The sequence below is a fragment of the Wyeomyia smithii genome, chromosome 2 (assembly GCF_029784165.1).
Source record: "Wyeomyia smithii strain HCP4-BCI-WySm-NY-G18 chromosome 2, ASM2978416v1, whole genome shotgun sequence".
Lineage (NCBI taxonomy): Eukaryota > Metazoa > Arthropoda > Insecta > Diptera > Culicidae > Wyeomyia > Wyeomyia smithii.
Genome location: NC_073695.1, coordinates 46,326,870 through 46,347,550, shown reverse-complemented (window position 1 = coordinate 46,347,550; position 20,681 = coordinate 46,326,870). Strand labels below are relative to the sequence as shown.

At 35.5% G+C, this 20,681-nt stretch overlaps 1 protein-coding gene across 1 annotated transcript in view; it reads right to left on the bottom strand.

Annotated features, from left to right (window-relative positions):
* Nucleotides 1-20,681, bottom strand: part of LOC129722125 (protein henna) — a 34,846-nt gene that overhangs the window by 11,854 nt on the left and 2,311 nt on the right. The window lies entirely within an intron of this gene.

The following is a 20,681-nucleotide window of genomic DNA, read 5'->3' as shown; positions in this document are numbered from 1 at the left end:
TCCGCGCGGTCGTTATTTTCGTTCTACGCACGTGCTGGGACTCATGAATAACAAGTCACTCAAAAATCGGATCTTCGGAAGTCGTGCCTCGAAGCCGTCAAAGTTCCACTTTTTTGACCGATGAAAAAAGGATGAAATTTCCGATAAGGATTTTTTTTTTATGACGAATGACTTACAAATGTCGAGATCTGGTGCTGTTTCTGAAAAATGTCTCTAAAGAATTGACTTTTTAGAAGCCAGAAAGTTTCGAGCATGAAAACCTCCTTCTTGAAGAACCAGCGAAAAGTGTTATTGCATCGACATATTTCTGATGAAATATCGGTAAGTTTCAATGAGAATAACGGCAAAAGGACTCTTTGTAAACAATTTTTTGTTTACATTTCATCTCGTTTCCTGCATTGTTCGTAAGTCTAATAGGCGGTCATGAACCGTTAAACAGCTACGATAGGTGCTAGAGGCAATCAAAAATGGTGTATCCAAAAACCATGCCGCTCGAGTGCATGGAATTCCATAGAAAACCATCTTGCTTTTATTTATTAGACGACAAAATGAACCGTACTGCCACAATATAGTGGTGCATTCTGCTTTTTTGGTTTGAATTGGTTTTACCTCTCAGCTTATTCTCAGTTTATACGCTGCTTTTGTTAATTGGTGCGTTTTACCTCAGGAACCCCTATCCAAGCTCCAATTTGGGACTGTACGCGAAAACGAAGCAGCCGATTACAATGGCATCAAAGCCATAGGAGAGTCATCGCAATACGATCGTCATCATTATTAGCTAGCAGAGCCCATGGGATTGATAAGGACCGCTGATAAGTGAAAACATTCTGATAAAATTTGAATGCACACCTCTGCATTAATTTTTTGATATATTGTTAACTGTCCGATCGTTTTTTATGTAATTAGCACTTTTTTATTCTTTCATGTTTGCAGTGTCACTTATCGAGAAACAACTCTCTACCTGTTAGTTCTTGTCTTCTCCCAGATTTACTACATTTTTATCTTGTGTTGAAGAAACTCGCTAGTTGCTGAGATGTGTTAGATGTTCTGATCGGAGAAATTAGCGAAGGTTTAAACCTAAGTATTCCAGTCTGGAATCTTGTGAAGGAGCTTGATAATATACTTATTCCAAAAGTCCTTTGATATTGAACGACCTGATTCTACTATGATTCGTTTTCTCGACTACCAGCATTGCAATATTGAAAATTTGAAACATCGCCAGAGAGCGAGTTGCGTTTGGTGATTCCATTGTTCGTTCTCCGAATGGGTTTTTTTGTTGGATCCGACTCAGTCTGGCTGCTTACCCCCCCTAGCCATCGAAGGTTCCACGGAAGATGATAGACTTTCACTTAACAGTAGCGAAGTTTTTAAGTAAGTGAAAAATAAAAACAATTATGGACCCTCTCACAACGAGCCCTCTCCGTGGTCGTTGGGACCGTTTTGGAAATTGATTCATTAAGTGGTGCATTGTATTACTGAAGCTAGTATCTTTTGATATTTTCTTTATGGCCGATATCTCTTTCGATAAGCCTGTTGGCTTATAACCTGCTATAAAAGTGACACTTTGGTGACAGTCGTAGTCGAAAAATTGACACGAAATGAAGCCATTACTACTGCTGTTCATACTAGTGACTGTGAATGCGAATACCATTGATAGGAGCAAAGTGCGTTCCATCGCAGAGCTCGATAACTTAAATGGATTAAAGGAGAAATTGGAGCTGTTGCGCAATGTACAACCAAATCCCAGAGTAATCAATGGATTGGAAGCCAGTGTCGGTCAGTTTCCGTTCCAAGTGACGTTAATAATCATTTGGGCAGATCTCCAAGCATTATGTGGAGGTTCAGTGTTGACTCAGAACTATGTGTTAACGGCGGCGCATTGTGTCACAGGTGCTGGAGAAGGAATGGCTATGTTTGGAGTTCAAAAACTCTACAGCGAAGATTCGGCAGTACAAACTGTTCTCTTTACTACTAGTGATATAACTGTTCACCTGGAATACGACGCGGAGAAAGCTCTGTACGATGTAGCCACCATTAAAATGAGCACTCCAATCACTTACACTGATCGTATTCGTCCTATTCGGCTACCACCTCCGGCGGATCAACGTACATTTGCTGGATTGGACGGAACCATTTCCGGATTTGGAAGGACCTCAGCAGGTCACGAAGATATTTCCGAAGTATTACGCTATACCAGCGATTCGATTTTAACTCCTGCCAAATGCTTGGAGCAGTGGGATAAAAATCTTATTACCGAGCAGCACATATGCCTCTCCGGGGATAACAGCCGGTTTGCGTGCAATGGTGATTCCGGGGGACCACTAACGATAACCGAAAATGGTCAAACATTGCAAGTAGGGATTGCATCTTTCGCTGCTGTTAACTGTGTCGGACGGCCCACTGTGTATGCCCGTGTCTCCTACTTTCTACCCTGGATCGAAGCAAATTCCGATTATAAGTCGGGAGGAATTCACTCGGCTCAACTGAACACCATGTTGTTGGCGTTATGTTTTGTTGTATATATTCTAGTGAACACAAATAAGAATGATCTTTAACACTAGCTTGTGATTAGAAAGAAAAAAAAATACAATTTAAGATAGAATTTGAATCTACGTGAATAATTCACTTATAACTCAAATAATTCACGCATGTTGATTTTTTTTGAGATAATAATCGATCTTATTTTTATTCCATTAGGTTTTTTTCGACTTCTTAACTCTCAACTGTTAGAGCCTTGTTATTGTTTGTTATATTTTATTTCAAGACTGATGCATGAAAATACAAAGGTTCGTGTTCGTGTGCGTAGTTGAATAAAGTTTTTATCACGTCATGAAATGTTTTAGGTACATGAACTCGCACATGTTGAGTTGTAAATGCTTTCGCTAAGGTAATGCAACAAACAAGGTTACTGAATGCAGTATCCATTCACTAGCGTTGTATTCGCTTAGATCACAGCCACATATCGAATGCGATTACATAACGACCTCGACGCTAACGACAGTCACGTGATGATAACAGGTGTGTTTTTATCAGCTGTAGTAGCAGCGATTGGCATCGTTGATTCATTGAACTATAGTAGTCGCGTAAAACCGGTATTTTACACTACTTCATCAACTACAACTTTAGGTCAATATTTACAAAGGTTTTGCGTTGTTAGGTACATGGAACTACATGACCTGCAGCATGCTGCAAGAGAATATTCTTAATTACGTAAAATCGTGTTTTATTCTGACGAAAACAATGAACTTCAAGTCTCACTCCATAAAAACAAACAACAAGATCATTCACTGCGTCGTTGTTGTTCAAGTCTCACTCCATAAAAACAAACAACAAGATCATTCACTGCGTCGTTGTTGTTCTACGATTATCGTAGAACAACAACGACGCAGTGAATGATCTTGTTGTTTGGTTTTATGGAGCGTGACTTGAAGTTCATTGCTTTTGTCAGAGTAAAACACGATTAATTACGTCTTTTTTTGTCTGAATCAGATCATAACCCAAAGTCACCCAATTTAGTTTTTATTTAGCTTCAACTCTAAACCTAGTTTACCTCCTTTGTGCAATCAACATTCAAGGACGTGAAAATTTGATAACTTGTGAAAGTCACTTTGTCGCTTGTGAAAGTTTACGGCTCACAGTTTATGTGAAAAATGTTATTACTCTTATGTCTTACGGTTGTTAGAACTAGTTTCAAGTCGTGGTATAGAAATGTATCTCTTTGTTTAAGTTTTACACTTAATTAGAGTGAGCGGTCGACAAGGAAAAGTGTCACTGCTTGGAATTCGAATTCTAAAAAGCAGACGGTGAGTTATCTGAGAATCTTTCTAGATCGGCAGTTGAAAATTTACATTATTTTCACTGTGGGTAAAAATTGTTTTACTTAATTTTCAAAGCACATCAAACGGATTTGTAATCTTCAACATATTTATTGCTGAAGTTTTTATAAATTAGGGGAACTGCTCCATTATTCATCTCATTAGGCCGATATTCACGATGAATGCACGGATTAAACACCAAATTTACACGAAATCATTGAATAAATAAGCTAAATATGCTTACGTACTCTTGTGGAATAGTTTAGCATTGTATATTCAGTAAAATTAGCTAGATTTATCCTGAATTTTGTGAAACAAACCATTTTTCACAACGCTTCCATATCCATCTCAAAACTTGAATCACTGCTCAATTATTCATCTCACGATGCCTCCATATTCATCACACTGTTAATCATAAATGAATTACATTATAATGAATGAACGTAGCCGGAGCCCGTCGTAGTAGTTACCTAGATATCCACTGCAGTTGTTTACGTGCAAAATAGATAACCTATGTAACCACTACAGTGCACAGTCACTTATGTCGGAATAATTCAACATTTTCAGTATGATTTTTTCGTACTAACAGTAACTGATTGGCAACTATTGATTTTCTTCAACGCAGTGAAAACAGATGAGAATACATACAGTTGAAATTTAGGAATTGTAGAAATTCATCCCATATATTTCGGCTAATTCAAGCTTGTTTTAGAAAATTTGAGGTGAACATTTCAAAGATTAGAGTATTCTTAGTGTAGTGAGTGATTTTGTGTAGTGATTAGAATCAAAAGTGGTCTGCTAGTGATGAAAAAAACTTTGGTTGGCTGCTGAACGAGTCCCGTTGTAGCCGTAAAAAAACGATGCGCGGATTTTGTTTTCTGAGGTAGGTGATTGAATTAAATGAATTTCGAGTGCAGATGCCCGACTATACTATCAAAATTAGTGCTTTTAAGTGAGTTTTTGGGGATTATACTTTATGAGGAATCTAAAGTGAACTAAGAAGAATCCATTTCATGGATTAGCAGATTGGTTTAAGAATAAAACATGCATTTTTTCCTGTTCCTCAATTGTGTTTACATGTTGAATGAGATGAATATACGGGCTGAGATGAATAATGGAGCAGTTCCCCTATCAAGCTTTATTATCAATTGATTACTGATTATTCAATTCAAATTTTACTTCTTAACTCTATTTTTTGTTTGTAGGAATGTACTGCCGCTACAGTCATAGTAGTCCCATGTTCTTCACAAACCTTATACACACTGGGACAACTTCGCTTGGAACGGCAGTGTAGAGCTTGTGGAAAAAGGGTCTTCATCCTTATTAACAATTGGTATTTTTTTTGATTTTTTATCAAAAATTAGATCAATCATACACATGTTTTTAGGCTTTTCTGTTATTTTAAAATCGAGTAGTTGAAGTTGAAGTTTTTCCTGTTACTTCAGAGAGAACACATGAAAAGTGTATAGGTATGCTTAATCCCATTTTGTTGTATATAAGTCCGTTCCTGCAGTTTTCTGGAATGTAAACGTTGCATTCAGTTACCACAGAAAACTAATCAGTCGAAGCTACACTACTGCGTCAGCGTCTATGAAGTTTGTGCCAGTTATTTCTTGAAACTTGGTCATCTTTCGCATTCTGATAAGCCCCCGTTCATTGACCTAGAAACCGGATCGGTTCAGAATTCCATACCAAAGGATGGAACACACCACACTGTGTGTTGAATGAGTAGCAAAGAAATTGACATGCACATACTAGGATCGCAATCAGGACCCTACTTTATTTTCCAATCGCATGTACAGAGCATAGGTTCAGAAATGTAATTTCAAAAAAACTTGAACCAACTAACCGGAATGAGTCTGCAGTGTGTGTACATTTCTGCAATCGGAAACGATTTAGAAAAATCTAGAGTTTGACTGAAATCGATTTCGTGTAAAGTTATTATTATAAACAAACAACCAATTTTTGATTTGTTTTCAAACAACATTCATCGAATTTGTTGTTGTCAGAAGTAAACATTCTTACACGGATTTTCGGAAGATTGCTGAGCCAATTCAAAATCAAAAGCGTTTCCGATAAACATTGTTGACTTTGTACTGCCAACAAAGACGGTACAATTGATTTGATTCTTTTGGTTTTGGAAAAGAATTTGATTAAATGAATTGAAAAAATTTTGCTCCATAGAAATTTTAAAGTTATGATCGTTTTTACTTTTAACTAGGGTAACGGCCCACCCGGAAACATTTTACGCATTTTGATAAATTCGATGAATAACGAAAACTATGGATGAAATAACATGCAGTCAAACCTGTTTTTATGCGAGGGATAGGGACCGCGTAAAATAAATCGCGTAAAAAAAATTTCTGAAATTTTACGTGTAACCACAAAACAAGGTTTCCACAACATTATTGAAAAAAAAAACTTTTTTTATGCGGAGGATAGGGACCGCATAAAAAAATTCTCAGTTAAACATAACTCGTAAGTTGATGATTCTGATTTAGAATACCTATGAGAACAATTTTAAAACATCTGATTTATCAACGTAACTTTCTTAAACATACTAATCTTTCCAACCGCTATCCTTCGATGGCTAGCAATATGTGAATTTTCCTACGTGAACCTGGCTCAAATAGTAATTTTTTCAAGCAAATCTTATGTAATGCGTTGAAATTCATTCCAAGGATCGGAAAAATTTAATAGTTGGAAATCTTGTCGGATGTGGTATTTTTTCATATACCGCACAAAAAAAAAATTCGCACAAATAAAATAAACGCATGAAAAAAGTCACAAAAAAAAAATTCGCACAAAAAAACGTCGCACAACAACAGGTTTGACTGTACTTACGAATCATACTGCATTATAGTTTACGGCAAAATACTGACTCTTGGTAGCATAATTTTGGAACTAGTTTACACATATTCACAATCATGCCTGAGTCAACCCAACGTCAAGAGGAAGCGGTAATATCAACTCAAATTTTAAAGCTATTGTAATAAAGGGGAACTGCGCCATTATTTATCTCAGCCCATATATTCATCTCATGCAACATGAAAACACAATTGAAAACAGGAAAAACGCATATTTTCTTTTTTAACTAATCTGCTAATCCATGGAATGGATTCTTCTTAGTTCACTTTAGATTCCTCATAGAGTATAATTCTCAAAAACTCACTTAAAAGCACTAGATTTGATACTATAGTCGGGCATCTGCACTCGACTACTCATTTAATTCAATCACCTACCTCAGAAAACAAAATCCACGCATCGTTCAATACGGCTACAACGGGTCTCGTTCAGCAGCTAATGAAAGTTTTTTTCATCACTAGCGGACCACTTTTTATTTTAACCACTAAACAAAACCATTCACTACACTAAGAATACTTTAATCTTTGAAATGTTCACCTCAAATTTCCTAAAACAAGCTCGAATTAGCAGAAATATATGAGATGAATTTCTACAATTCCTAAATTTCAACTGTATGTATTCTCATCTGTTTTCACTGCGTTGAAGAAAATCAAAAGTTGCCAAATCAGTTACTGTTAATACGAAAAAATCTTACTGAAAATGTTGAATTATTCCGACATAATTGACATAAACCTACACCACTGTAGTGGTTACCTAGGTTACCAATTTTGCATGTAAACAACAGCAGCGGATATCTAGATAATCTACTACGACGGGCTGCGGCTACGTTCATTCATGATAATGTGTTTTATTCATGATTAACAGTGTGATGAATATAGGGGCGTCGTGAGATGAATAATTGAGCAGTGATTCAAGTTGTGAGATGGATATGGAAGCGTTGTGAAAAATGGTTTGTTTCACAAAATTCAGGATAAATCTAGCTAATTTCACTAAATATACAATGCTGAACGATTCCATAAGAGCACGTAAGCATGTTTAGTTAATTTGTTCAATGATTTCGTGAAAATTGAGTGTTTAATACGTGCATTCTTCGTGAATATCGGCTTAATGAGATGAATAATGGAGCAGTTCCCTGTGTATGCTTTTGAAACAATTCGTTGTTGTAGTAACATCAACAAAACACCAAAGAAACAGTTTTTCTACTCTACCAAGTTGGAAAAAGTTAAAATTGTAGTTTAAAGAATGGTCGAAATATGTTTGTCTCTGATTAAAGCGAACATATTTTGGTTACGCCAAGTTTTGACAGCTCTTTGTTTACCATTCAGTCGTTGCGTGCTGAATGAAGAAGTTGCTTGTGGCTTGTTGGAATAGATGTCCTCCTTAAAATCACTTGCTCTAAAAAATATCGATGAGGACCTTAAATATAATTAGGTCAAAATATTTCTATACACGGCTTTTATTATGAAGGTGGGCAAAAATGAAAATTTGATGGACCAAAAGATGTTTTTAGTGCTTCGTAGAAATTTTAATATTTCTAGGATATTTTTCAATATATTAGATTCTTGAACGATGAATGTTAAAATAGACACTAAGCTCTTAACAATGGTATAATAGAATAAGTATTTATGTTGAAACGTTATGTTTGTTATTGAGAAATTGTGCGATCACTTCCCAAAGCTGGCCAAAATATCCCCGTTACCCTACGGCAATAAACATGAAATATCTATGAATGCTTTCAATGTTGCCATTACAGTATGCAATTGAAAAGATTTAATAGACTAATAATATTGACCAAGGACCAGGGGATATAATGTACCAAGCGATGACAGTTTTTTGATGACGTTCGAGTGGTATTGGCTCCATGATTTTCCTGCGTACGTTTATTCCTCCTACAGCCTTCCATGACAGCCCTCACGCGACATTCGTTATAGTCTAGTCTAGTCTAGTCTAGTCTAAACTAATACAGCCTGAAAGGATCCTGAAAAATGATATCTACTATTTCCATCCACCATGATTTCCATACATGGTCGGTGTTAAGTCAGACCGGACCAAGTCGCAAAATTGGAAAAAACGAGTTAATGATAGCATTGAATCAAGATTTACTTAAGCTACATCACACAACAACCAGAGTTGATTTATCTCTCAAATAGCAAAACTTATGGCATATTTTTTTTTCTGAATGATCAAAGAAAAGCAATCATAGTGTGCAGTCAGAACGAACCAAGTGTTAGGTTATTGGCAACTACAACCCAGTCACATGTTGGTAAAAATCTGCAAATAGACGAATATTCAAGCGATTTTTTGGATTTCTCTCTATTAGAGGATACTCTCTTCCATCATTCATTGGAATCATATATGTTGTACACACAGAAATGTACTTGAATGAATTTTTTGACGAATTTTGATATTGCTACGCTGACCATTTATCACGCTTTATAGTATTCAGACAGAGTGGACCATGTGCCAAGCAGAAAAAAGATGTAATTACCGGAGTTATTTGCATTGGTTTGAAGTCAGCATAAATTGATTTCAAAGCTGCCAGGCACCTTATAAAAAAGTTCCAGAACCCGTTAGCCAAACGAGTATACTTTACCAGTGAAAGAAAAAAGTGTAAATGGTCCACTATGATTGAACATATAACTAGAAAATGTTAGTCTTTAGTGTGAGTAACACAAAAATTTTCATTTTTAAAAACAAGTTCCGATTATAATATTGATTCTGACCTCAAGAATAACGATTCTACCAAGGAATCATATCCTAAAATGGTTGATAAAAATGATAATAAAGTGAGAGAGGATGGTTGCGGAAATATTCATTGTGTTTGTTCAATTATATTTTATATAACTTGTATTATCTTTGGTGCTGAAGAAGCAGAAATCAAAATTTTAAAACTTTTTAACTGTTCGATTGATTGGCTATAAATATTTTTTCAATTGATCAGTCACAATGAACCAACTCATTACATATCATTCTTTTGTTCAGTCAGAGTGGACCAACTTCACCTAGTCAGTTACGTTACCGGTCATTGTCGAATTCATAACGCTGTTTTTCTTAATTGTCACTTTACACGATACAGTCAAAGAGTAACTCTAGCTCATAATACCAAAATTACGCGGAAATATGGAAATCTTCAAAATTCACAGAGTAGTAAACTTCAAACTCGTTTTTCTCGAAATAATTAAAATGTCACTTGGTCTGGTCTGTTTTAACACCGACCACATTTTTCTTGTCAACGGCCAGGCCGACTGTGTAGCGCAATATAATACAATATAATCTAAGAACGAGACCAATCCGTACCAACCGATCCGTATGTACCTAAGAAGTAATATAATTCGTTGGGAGTGACAAAGCAGCTCTCACACGACATTCGTTATAGAGCAAAATCATTTCAAATCGCCTGGAAATACGCGAAAATTTAATCGACCATTTTTGATTTGAATGAAACTATGCACACGTATTTGGCTAAGCAAACTGAGCATTTTTCACAGGTGGAGAGATTTTTTACACCCATGAGTTACATTCTAAAAGGGCGTATGCCTTTTGGCATAGGTTTAATTCGAAGCATTGTAGCCCAGAAACCGTAGGTTATATAGAAAAACTGTCTGACAATGAGTTGTAGCGAATCGAAAATGCATCATAAAAAAATATACACTGCACAAAAAATTTTCTTTTGACCAAAAATATTAAAAATAAAAATTAAATTTAAATTTAAAAAGAAAAAGTTGATTTTTTTTATATTTTTTTTTTAAAGAAACTTGACGTTAATATGCAACTTTTAAAAAAAAGTCCAGGATGGAAAAATTAAAAATAATTTTTTTATGGTAGATTATTTTTTTATGAAAATTCTAATTCAAACATTTTTCAAAATATTCGTATTATGATGATTTTAAAAGATGCAGAGAGTCATTTTGAATCCAAAAGCTCTTGGTAGTAAACATTCTAAAGGCAATGGTTTTCGAGTTATTTCTAATTCAAGCTCGAAAAATTATAATTATTTAGGAAAATACACGTTTTTCTTAATTTGTCCATGCAAAAACCATACGTTCATTGGAATGTTTGATCAAAAATATACAATTCATTCTTTGACAACAAAACGATTGGGTGAACGGTTCTCAAGAAAAGAGTTAAATGTTCAAAGTGATATAAATATATATAAGAATCAAATATTTATTTTCGAGTTTTATTATCTTAGGAACATATTTTTTTATGACAAAGATACTTTACAGGATTAGTTTCACCTTATATTTTATATACATCATAAGTAAATGATTCGTCATCTTTTGAAAACAGCTTCGTTTGTATCTTATTTTCTGAAATCGAAACAAAAGAGTAATACTTTTGTGTGGCAGCTATTATTATAGATTTTTTGAAAATATTGCTCCATTTTGTTACTCCTTGTTCATATTCTTCATATTATACCCAACTAAATGACATTTTTGATGAATTTTTATTACTTTTCTGATTAGACCAATCATACAATTCTTTTTCGCTCGTAATGGGATATTCATGTTCTTTATCTAAACTTGCATTTCCTGCCATTCGTTTTAATATGCCACCAATTGCATCGCATGGGCCTTTAACATGAGAAGTCGCAAAAAATGCCACTCTGCATCGACGTTATATTTTGTTTTGAACTTGCAAAGACTTGCAAAGTTTTTTCTATTTTTATATTGTGAGGCAGCTCCATCAGAGAATATCGCTTTTTTCAAATCTATTGTTGTTTTCAAAAAAACTCATTAATTTGGCAATGAACACCTGAACCGCAACAGTATCATGATGGAGTACTTCCGATATTATGATGAAGCTTATATTCTTAAGTGTTCCAGATTCTGAATAGTAAACAACGAAGAGATGAATGGTGGCTTGACTATTATTACAATAACTAAACGAATCACAAATTGATAAAGACGTATTAAAATGAGCTTGACTGTTCAATATTTGTAATTTTGCAATAACGTTTTCGTTTAATTTGCGTAAGCTTGATGAGCACCGATGATCAGGAAAGGGTTTACAGCATATGGGCTTGGTGTATTCCATTTTCACTTTATTCATCTTCACAAAATGCAAACTGTTACTAACACATCTGGAGTAGTGCAATCGTATTTATATACGAAAACAGATATTATGGGTAACCCAGTAGTTATTGGTTGCGTACTTTACAAACAGTTATTATTAGTAAACAAGTAGGTAGTGTTGCACGACAAACATATTTTTTATAAAACATTCGGCAAGGGGGAACGTGTAGGTAGGCTAAGGTTTAGCGCTTGAGTTATTTATCCAATCGTTTTGTTGTCAAAGAATGAATTGTATATTTTTGATCAAGCATTCCAATGAACGTATGGTTTTTGCTGGAGAACCATGGACGAATTAAGAAAAACGTGTATTTTCCGAAATATTAATAATTTTTCGAGCTTAAATTAAAAATAACTCGAAAACTGATGCCTTTAGAATGTTTATTACCAAGAGCTTTTTGATTCAAAATGACTCTCTGCATCTTTTAAATCATCAGAATGCAAATATTTTGAAAAATGTTTGAATTAGAATTTTTATAAAAAAATTAATCTACCATAAAAAAATATTTTTCATTTCTCCATCCTGGACTTTTTTTAAAAAGTTGCGTATTAACGTCAAGCTTCTTAAAAAAAATATAGAAAAAAATCATCTTTTTTTTAAATTGAAATTTAATGTTTATTTTTAATTTTTTTTGGTCGAAAAATATTTTTTTGTACAGTATACTTTTTTTATGGTGCATTTTTAATTCCCTACAACTCATTCTCAGACAGTTTTTCTATATAACCAACGGTTTCTGGGCTACAATGCTTCGCATAATACCTATGCCAAGAGGCATACGCCCTTTTAGAATGTAACTCATGGGTGTAAAAAATCTCTCCACCTGTGAAAAATGCTCAGTTTGCTAAGCCAAATGCGTGTGCAAAGTTTCATTCAAATAAAAAATGGTCGATATTCGATCATAGGTCATTTGGCGCGATCTTGCTCTATAGGCAAAAAAGAGGGTGTCCGGTGGATTTATATAAAAAAAAACAGATTCGTCTTTCTTCTACAAGTGAACTTAACTTTTTTTTGACATCCTCCAAATCATGCCGAGTCGACACACGAAATGTACTTTTCGTTTCCTTTTCTGAGGCTCTGTTACCAGAACATTCTCAACGTTCTATCATAATGTAGCTAGCGTAAACACATAGCAATAGCAAAAGTATTCTGAGAAAGCAGTTTAAAAAGGCTGTACTTTTACAATGCCTGTCAAAGCCTCTGTGTAAGGCTGAAATTAGATTTTTTTGTTCTGTTTCAGAGATTTGATTTTCATAAGTTCAAGTCAATAGCACCTCATAAAAGTTAAACAATTTTTTTGTCAACAAAAATTAAAACTACTGTAGCAACTAAAATTGCAATGTACAGTCCATTGCCATTCAATTATAATAATAAAACTAAGAGCATAACTCAAATTGGGAGGTACTCCTTTGCTAATGTTTTGGAAATAGCTCAAAAAAAAGTTGCTTTAGAATAATTTGGTATTATTTTACTCTATCTATGAGTGGGTACGCACAAAAGTTCGTATAAAAACAACATACATGATTTTTTTTGCTCTGTTTATAACACTTTGGGAAGTGATAAAATAACATGACATTACAACGTGCCAGAAATTAAGGTGTCGGATAAGACTAGTGATATTCAGTTTGATTTTCCATGAAAGAATGTTACAAATGAACACAAAAGTGTCTCATCTGGCATAATGTGTAAACACACCAAATTTTTTCTTCAATTTATAATGCTGGGCAATCTATTGAACATTTATATTTAAAACGAGTTCACAAATGTGTCGTAAACGGCAATATATTTACGAGTACATGAAAAATAATTGTCTGAAAAAAAAGAAGTTTTTAATTTACTTTGTTTCCACAACTTTTCTTTGGTTTTTTGCTCTGGCAGCACGGCTATCCTCAGCACGTGTGAATTTTTGTGCTTAGTGAAAGTTTACATTACAAGTGTTTTTACATCAAATTGTTGCAGAAACTAGTGTGTTTTTTGTGAGTGGTTGCGGGTAAGGGCGCTCGAATAGGAAACAATTACAGTGGATTCAGTAGGATAAGTACCGTAAGCTGGGATGACGTTGATCAATTTCTTGAATATTTCTTAATTATTTTATGAATATACTAAATACAAAATTGCTAGATATTTTTAAAATGAGAACTGGTATGCATTGAACAAGATACAGTCACTGCTTGAACAGTTTAGCAACAATTCTGCTATTTTCAAATATGCTCCAGATTTTTTCATACATTCTTTACTAACATACGAGTGGTCCGATTTTTCCACTTTTTGTCGATAATGTTCGTGGCTGTGGTAGATGCGTGAACGTGTGGGTGATCTGTTGGATGACTTCATGTGGTGATTGGTTGCAGAAAGAAGCGACACATCTGTGCAATCGCTTCAATGTTGTTGTAATAGCTTACTTCAATTCATGTTTTCAGCCGCAGAAAGGAGCACAATAACAACTATTGCTATGTCATGAATAAATCTCATAAATGTTAATCCCTTTTCCGGAGAACACAATTTAACGGACTCTTTTCATATGTTATTTTTTTATTATTCTTTTTTTGCGTTTTCTACGTTAAAAAATTGGAAATTTCAGCTGCGGAAGGCAGTTTACCTATATCTTCTTAATCTGTCATAATACTTTTTATTGTATTTTAAAATTCATTTTCAATAATTTCACATTATATGTACATGATAATATATACTAGTACATTAATCCAATTAAATTATGGTTATATCACTTATCAAAGTGAATCCTGATCAAAAACCCATCCCACTAACAAAAACTCCTTTCCATGGGCTTTGTAGAGGTGCCGAGGTATACTCGGTCTCTAACAAAGCAAAGACTACATTCTAGAATTCTCCTTATTGTAGTTTTCGTGCGGCACTGACAAAACTCAAAATTCGTAGTTTCAAGAGAAATGAGATTTAAAAATTAGTGTTTAAAATTACCTTACTCACATCCACGAAAACTATGAGCAAGTTAAAATTCGACAATTGAAGAGAGACCAGAGTATAGCAAGTTAAAATCTTTTTCACCATCTTTGGAGCATGTTTTTGATTTCAATTCCAAAACACAAATTCTATGATTGGAAGAAATGATATATTTGAATGAAGTCATGTCGGATTGGCTATAAATTATTGTTTCTGTAACCTAGACTGATAGATGGTTTATGTACGCAATTTGTTCATGATTTAATGCGAAATCAATGGTGAACATGTGGCTTGAAAATTTATGTACTATGAAAATAGTCTAAATTGTTCCGATCATGATACATTACCATAATATTTTATGAACCTGTAGAAGATTGATGTTTAGTTCAGCTCAACTGTACTTTATTGTTACCGTTAACGAGCCATTACTTGTTAGCAACTTTCATTCAGTTTGTTGGGAGCGTTTGTGTTAAATTTTTGATTCCATTGATCTTAAGGAAAGCTGCTGTGATAACTAAATACATAGTAGATTTTTTTTATTTTTACTATGTCAAGTAGATTTTGTCACAAGTTGCGAGTTTTCGGGATGCATTATTTTACCGGAATAAGTTTCTCTGGTGGTAAGTTCTATTTCCGCAACTATCTGGGTGATTCATCGTTCGTGAGATAACACTGAACGATTTTCGGCAAAAAACTTTTGGTAACGAGATTGGTTTCTCGCAATTCGTAGCTGATTGATAATCTTGACTATTTTCCAAATTCTTATTGCAATTATTGCAAACCCTCACTAGCTAGCTCAGATAAGATTAAATTTCCTATCTGTTTGTCAATCAATACGCCTATTTATCTATGGGGCCAGTCAAACATTTGGCAGCGAAATGATAGCGAAGTGTTTTTTCGCCTCGAACAGTCATCGGGCGCGGACCGTTTGCTTTTCGCTCCGCAATTAACTTGTATAGTATACATTTTTTTTGTTTTTTTTTCACACCTTGACAACGTCGCGTGTTTTTGCTGACCGTGTCGTAACTCTTCCGCTTAGTGTATTAACGTAAATGACCATGCCGTGCGGTGTGAATTCTGCACGAATTCTGCATAAACGACGACCGCTTTCTTTGGAAGTGCGAGTTCTGCAGTAGAACTTACCATGCTGCGTGTATCGGCGTACAACGACACCGCGAACTTTTCATCACATCTTATATGGCGCCAGTGTGTACGGAATGTCAAGAAATTCTCCGGAAGGAAGCTGACGTACGGAAGCTGCTTCATCAACAGGAGCAGCTTGTGGAGGCAATACATCGACAGACGGACGCCAATCATCGAATTGCCGCGGATATGAAAAAATTCTGCTTAGTGTCAGAATTGTTCGACAGTATTGAGCACCTGCTTAATGATCAAAGAAACTTTGTCAGCGATTAACAAAAGCAATCAAAACATGTGCAGTGCGGTCGGGCAGCACATAAAGTCGTGTGACAATCAATTGCACACGACATTGACCGGCATCAGCGAGTCGTTTTCAACGATGCCACAAAAAATACATAAATATTTTGACGTACGGCTCTCAAGCCTGACTAGCAATTACTAGCCACAGCAAAAGTTCAATTCGCCGGGCCACCCTCATCAACCGACCATTCGATAGCTGCACTTTCTGCTCCAAAACTCATCAACTTCAGGAAAGGAGAAACTATCGACCCGTATCGTTCTGAAAAAGGTACAACACAGAGCACTACTTCACAGTCAGAACCGGAAAATACTGCTTCGCTGCTAGATCATATGCGTCCACCGATTGTCAGACTAACGGAGCAATCCGCTGCTGGTGACAAACGCTATCTGAAAGCACGGCTGTGTGATCACAAAATTATGGATACGGTACGAACTTTCCTTGCTTTCCTGCATGATCATCCAATAACGGTATGCATTCGAGGAATCACCAAATTTAGTGCATCGGTGATGCTGGCAGCTGGAGGACTACCAACTGACTTAAACCTGCTACGTGAAATTTTCCTGGACGTACATGAAGAACTGGGAATATCACGCGATGACGCTTTAGCAGACCTGCAGTCTCATCGGACAACGTTATCCAGTGAACGAACACACCGCCTACAACAACTAAGAGAAAGCACCGACAAATTTTACAAACCGAGTTTTCGGAAATAACGACCCCTTTCGATGAGAAAGAAGAAGACTTACAGGTAACACTCACCAACCCTCAAACATCGTCAACCACCATATCCCCAAAAATTTCTTCACCAACACAAAATGCGACTGAATTTTGGTTTATTGTCAAAATTTCAATCGCATGAAAGGCCCAGCCAAAATGAAACAAATTTACAACAATCTTTTAGGCTCATCCTTTTCAGTCATATTGGCGACTGAAACAAACTGGGATGAAAGTGTCAAAAGTGAAGAAATTTTTGGAAATATGTTTAATGTATTCAGGAATGACAGGAATCTTCAAGAATCCGAAAAGAAGTCAGGTGGAGGAGTCCTCATAGCGGTCTCTAAGAATTTTAATTCAGAAACTGTTGCTGCACTTAAATTCAAAGAATTCGAGCACATTTGGATAAAATCGCACATAGCAGGTGAAACACACGTATTCGCCTCTATGTACTTTCCTCCACATAACGCTAATAAAATTACGTATGAAAAGTTTTTCAATTGCGCAGAAATTTTTTTATCTGAACTACCTCCAGAAGTGAAAGTTCACATCTATGGGGACTTCAATCAAAACACCGCTGACTTCATCTTGGACCCTGAAAACGAAAGCATCCTACTCCCAGTCGTTGGAGATAACATCACTTTGCACTTCATGTTTGACGAAATTGCTAAGCTAGGTTTGAACCAGATTAACCATGTAAGAAACCGTGAAAATTGCTATTTGGACCTACCTTCAACGAATATCCATGAAGATTTCTGTGTGACCGAATCAGTTAACCCACTGTGGAAAAACGAAAATTTTCACACAGCAATTGAATATTCTTTATTTCTACATGAATATCAAAGACCCAACGACTGTGAGTATGAGGAAGTCCTTGATTTCAAACTCGCGAACTATGCAAATATTAAAAACAAATTAAGCTGTGTCAATTGGCAACAAATTTTTAGAGATAAAGGAAATGTCGAATCATCTGTTAGCGTCTTTTACAAAATTCTGTACAACATCATCTCTCAAGAGATTCCATTGAAGAAAAAACGACTCCACGCTAACACTAAACATCCAGTCTGGTTTAACAAACAAATAAAAAATTTAAAAAACCGCAAACAAAAAGCCCACAAAATTTTCAAAAAACACAATAGCAGTGAAAATCTAGCAATTTACTTGGAAATATGTGATCAACTAAACTTTGCAATCAGTGATGCATTTGAAGAATTCAATGCAAAAACTGAACTAGAAATTAAGTCTTGTCCAAAGAACTTCTTCAATTACGTCAAAACAAAACTAAAATCAGACAATTTTCCATCAATAATGCAACTCGATGAGCATGTTGGTGATAACTCGGAGAAAAATTGTAATCTCTCTGCAAAATTTTTCCAGGAAATCTAGACCACATTTTCCGAAGAAAATCGCGACCGCGATTGTTTTGCATTTTATCCAGAACATCCAAGAAACATTGGTGTCAACCAACTTCAGGTACAGGATGTTTTGCAGGGTCTAAGAAATTTAGACCCTTCCAAAGGACCTGGACCTGACGGAAAACCTCCAGCACTCATGAAAAATCTTTCGAAGGAACTTACATCTCCTTTGTTCTGTCTGTTCAATATGTCGTTGGAAACTGGAGTCTTCCCAAATATATGGAAAAGCTCATTTTTAGTGCCTATTTTCAAATCTGGGCGTAAATCTGACATACGTAATTATCGTGGAATCGCTATTATCTCTTGCATACCTAAACTCTTTGAGGCAATTGTCAATGAAAAGATATTTGCTCAAGTCGAAAATCGAATAACTGACAAACAACACGGCTTCTTCAAAGGCCGCTCTACATCCACAAATTTACTTGAATTCGTAGATTACTCATTGAATGCAATGGATAATGGGAACCATGTTGAAGCTCTTTATACTGACTTTAGCAAAGCATTTGATCGTATTGACATACCAATGCTACTTTTTAAACTGCAAAAAATTGGAATTGAGTCTGGTCTCCTGAAGTGGCTTGAATCATATTTAACAAACAGGCAACAAATAATAAAATTTAATGGAAAAAAGTCAAATCCCATTCAAGTTACGTCAGGTGTTCCCCAAGGCTCCCACTTAGGACCACTTCTTTTTATTTTGTACGTAAACGACATTTCCTTCATCCTCAAAAATATCAAAGTTCTAATATATGCCGACGACATGAAGCTGTTTTTGGAAATCAAAAGTCAAGAAGACATCAATGTATTTCAGAATGAAATCCACACATTTTACATCTGGTGTAAGAAAAGCCTACTTGAATTAAATGTAAAAAAATGCAATGTAATATCCTTTAGCAGAAAACTAACAACGCCCAAAATTGTAATTGCATTAGGGGATCAGAATGTGAAGAAATGTGATAAAGTTAGAGATTTAGGAATAATCTTAGATTCTAAACTTAATTTCATCGACCACTATAACACTATCATACACAAGGCAAGCAACATGTTAGGGTTCATCAAACGCTTCTGCTACAATTTTCAAGACCCGTACACTATCAAAACTTTGTATATTGCCTATGTGAGGTCAATACTGGAATACTGTAGCATTGTGTGGTCTCCTCGTCCTGGCGTACATGAAGAAAGTATAGAATCAGTACGAAAGCAATTTCTACTATATGCTCTTCGTAAGCTAGGTTGGACCGCACATCGTCTTCCGTCATATGAAGCACGCTGCATGTTGATTGACATTCAAATATTAAAAGAACGGCGAGAGTACGCGATGGCTTCATTTGTAAACGATATCGTTTCGCAGAACGTTGACTCAGCAGTATTACTTTCTAAATTGAACTTTTATGCACCCATTCGACAGCTTCGACACCGTAGTTTATTTGCTCTTAACCATCATCGTACGGAATACGCAAAAAATGGACCTATAAATAGTATGATGAATTCTTATAATCAACACTGCGAAGCCATTGACTTTACGATGTCCCGGTATAAACTAAAACAGCATTTCAAGTCCTTGAGGCTTAGGACACAAAATTAATCTGTTTTATGTTCGTGTATAGTTCAGAAATTATTGTAACCAGTCTACATATATGATTGACGAAATAAATAAATAAATAAATAGATGATGTAATGAAATCTGAAAGTACTTCTGCACTCGTGCATGAAATTGCATTTTAACAATGTGGTTCACGATGTCATTCATAACCATTGTGTCAATTGAACAAATTCTTTATCTGTAAAATGGGCGTTGACAGTTTCTAGGTTAAAAATATCTAGCGCCGTGAATTTAGAATATCAAAGCAAAATAAAGCTTAGGTACTGACTGTTCCGATAATTATAAATACTCTAACAATTAATCGTTATTCCAAATAACGTGCAGTATTCAGTTAAACTTTGGGAGCGTCCTGTTGTTTACGTCCAAATGCAACAGATGTTACCATTTTTGAACGTTTTGCGCGAAAATTCGAAAATGCGTGTTTTTTTTCCGACCAAAAAAAAAACCAATTGTGCACAAATAACGCACCGTGAGTGGTATTTCGAAGAGAAAATTGGCCAAAAAAGAAGATGTGAGCGTCGGAGTTCATGCATCACGGAAGTATGGAGTATACGTTCACAAATGCCCCGAGACATGGTAGATAACCCGTGCCTGCCGACTCCACAATAGACCGGAAGATAAATAATTACAACAAGTGGCATCCTTAAACATTAGTACGAGATGTGCCGGAGAAACTAGGTACCTCATCAACTCATGTTATGCGTACCTAGGAAAGCATGGGATTCTACTTCATTCAAATACTAATCAATGGCACAAAATGACATCGTTAGCCTATAGGAACATCTGCACAAAGCCGATATCTCTTCCGATAAGCCCATTGGCTATGGAGTGCTATGAAA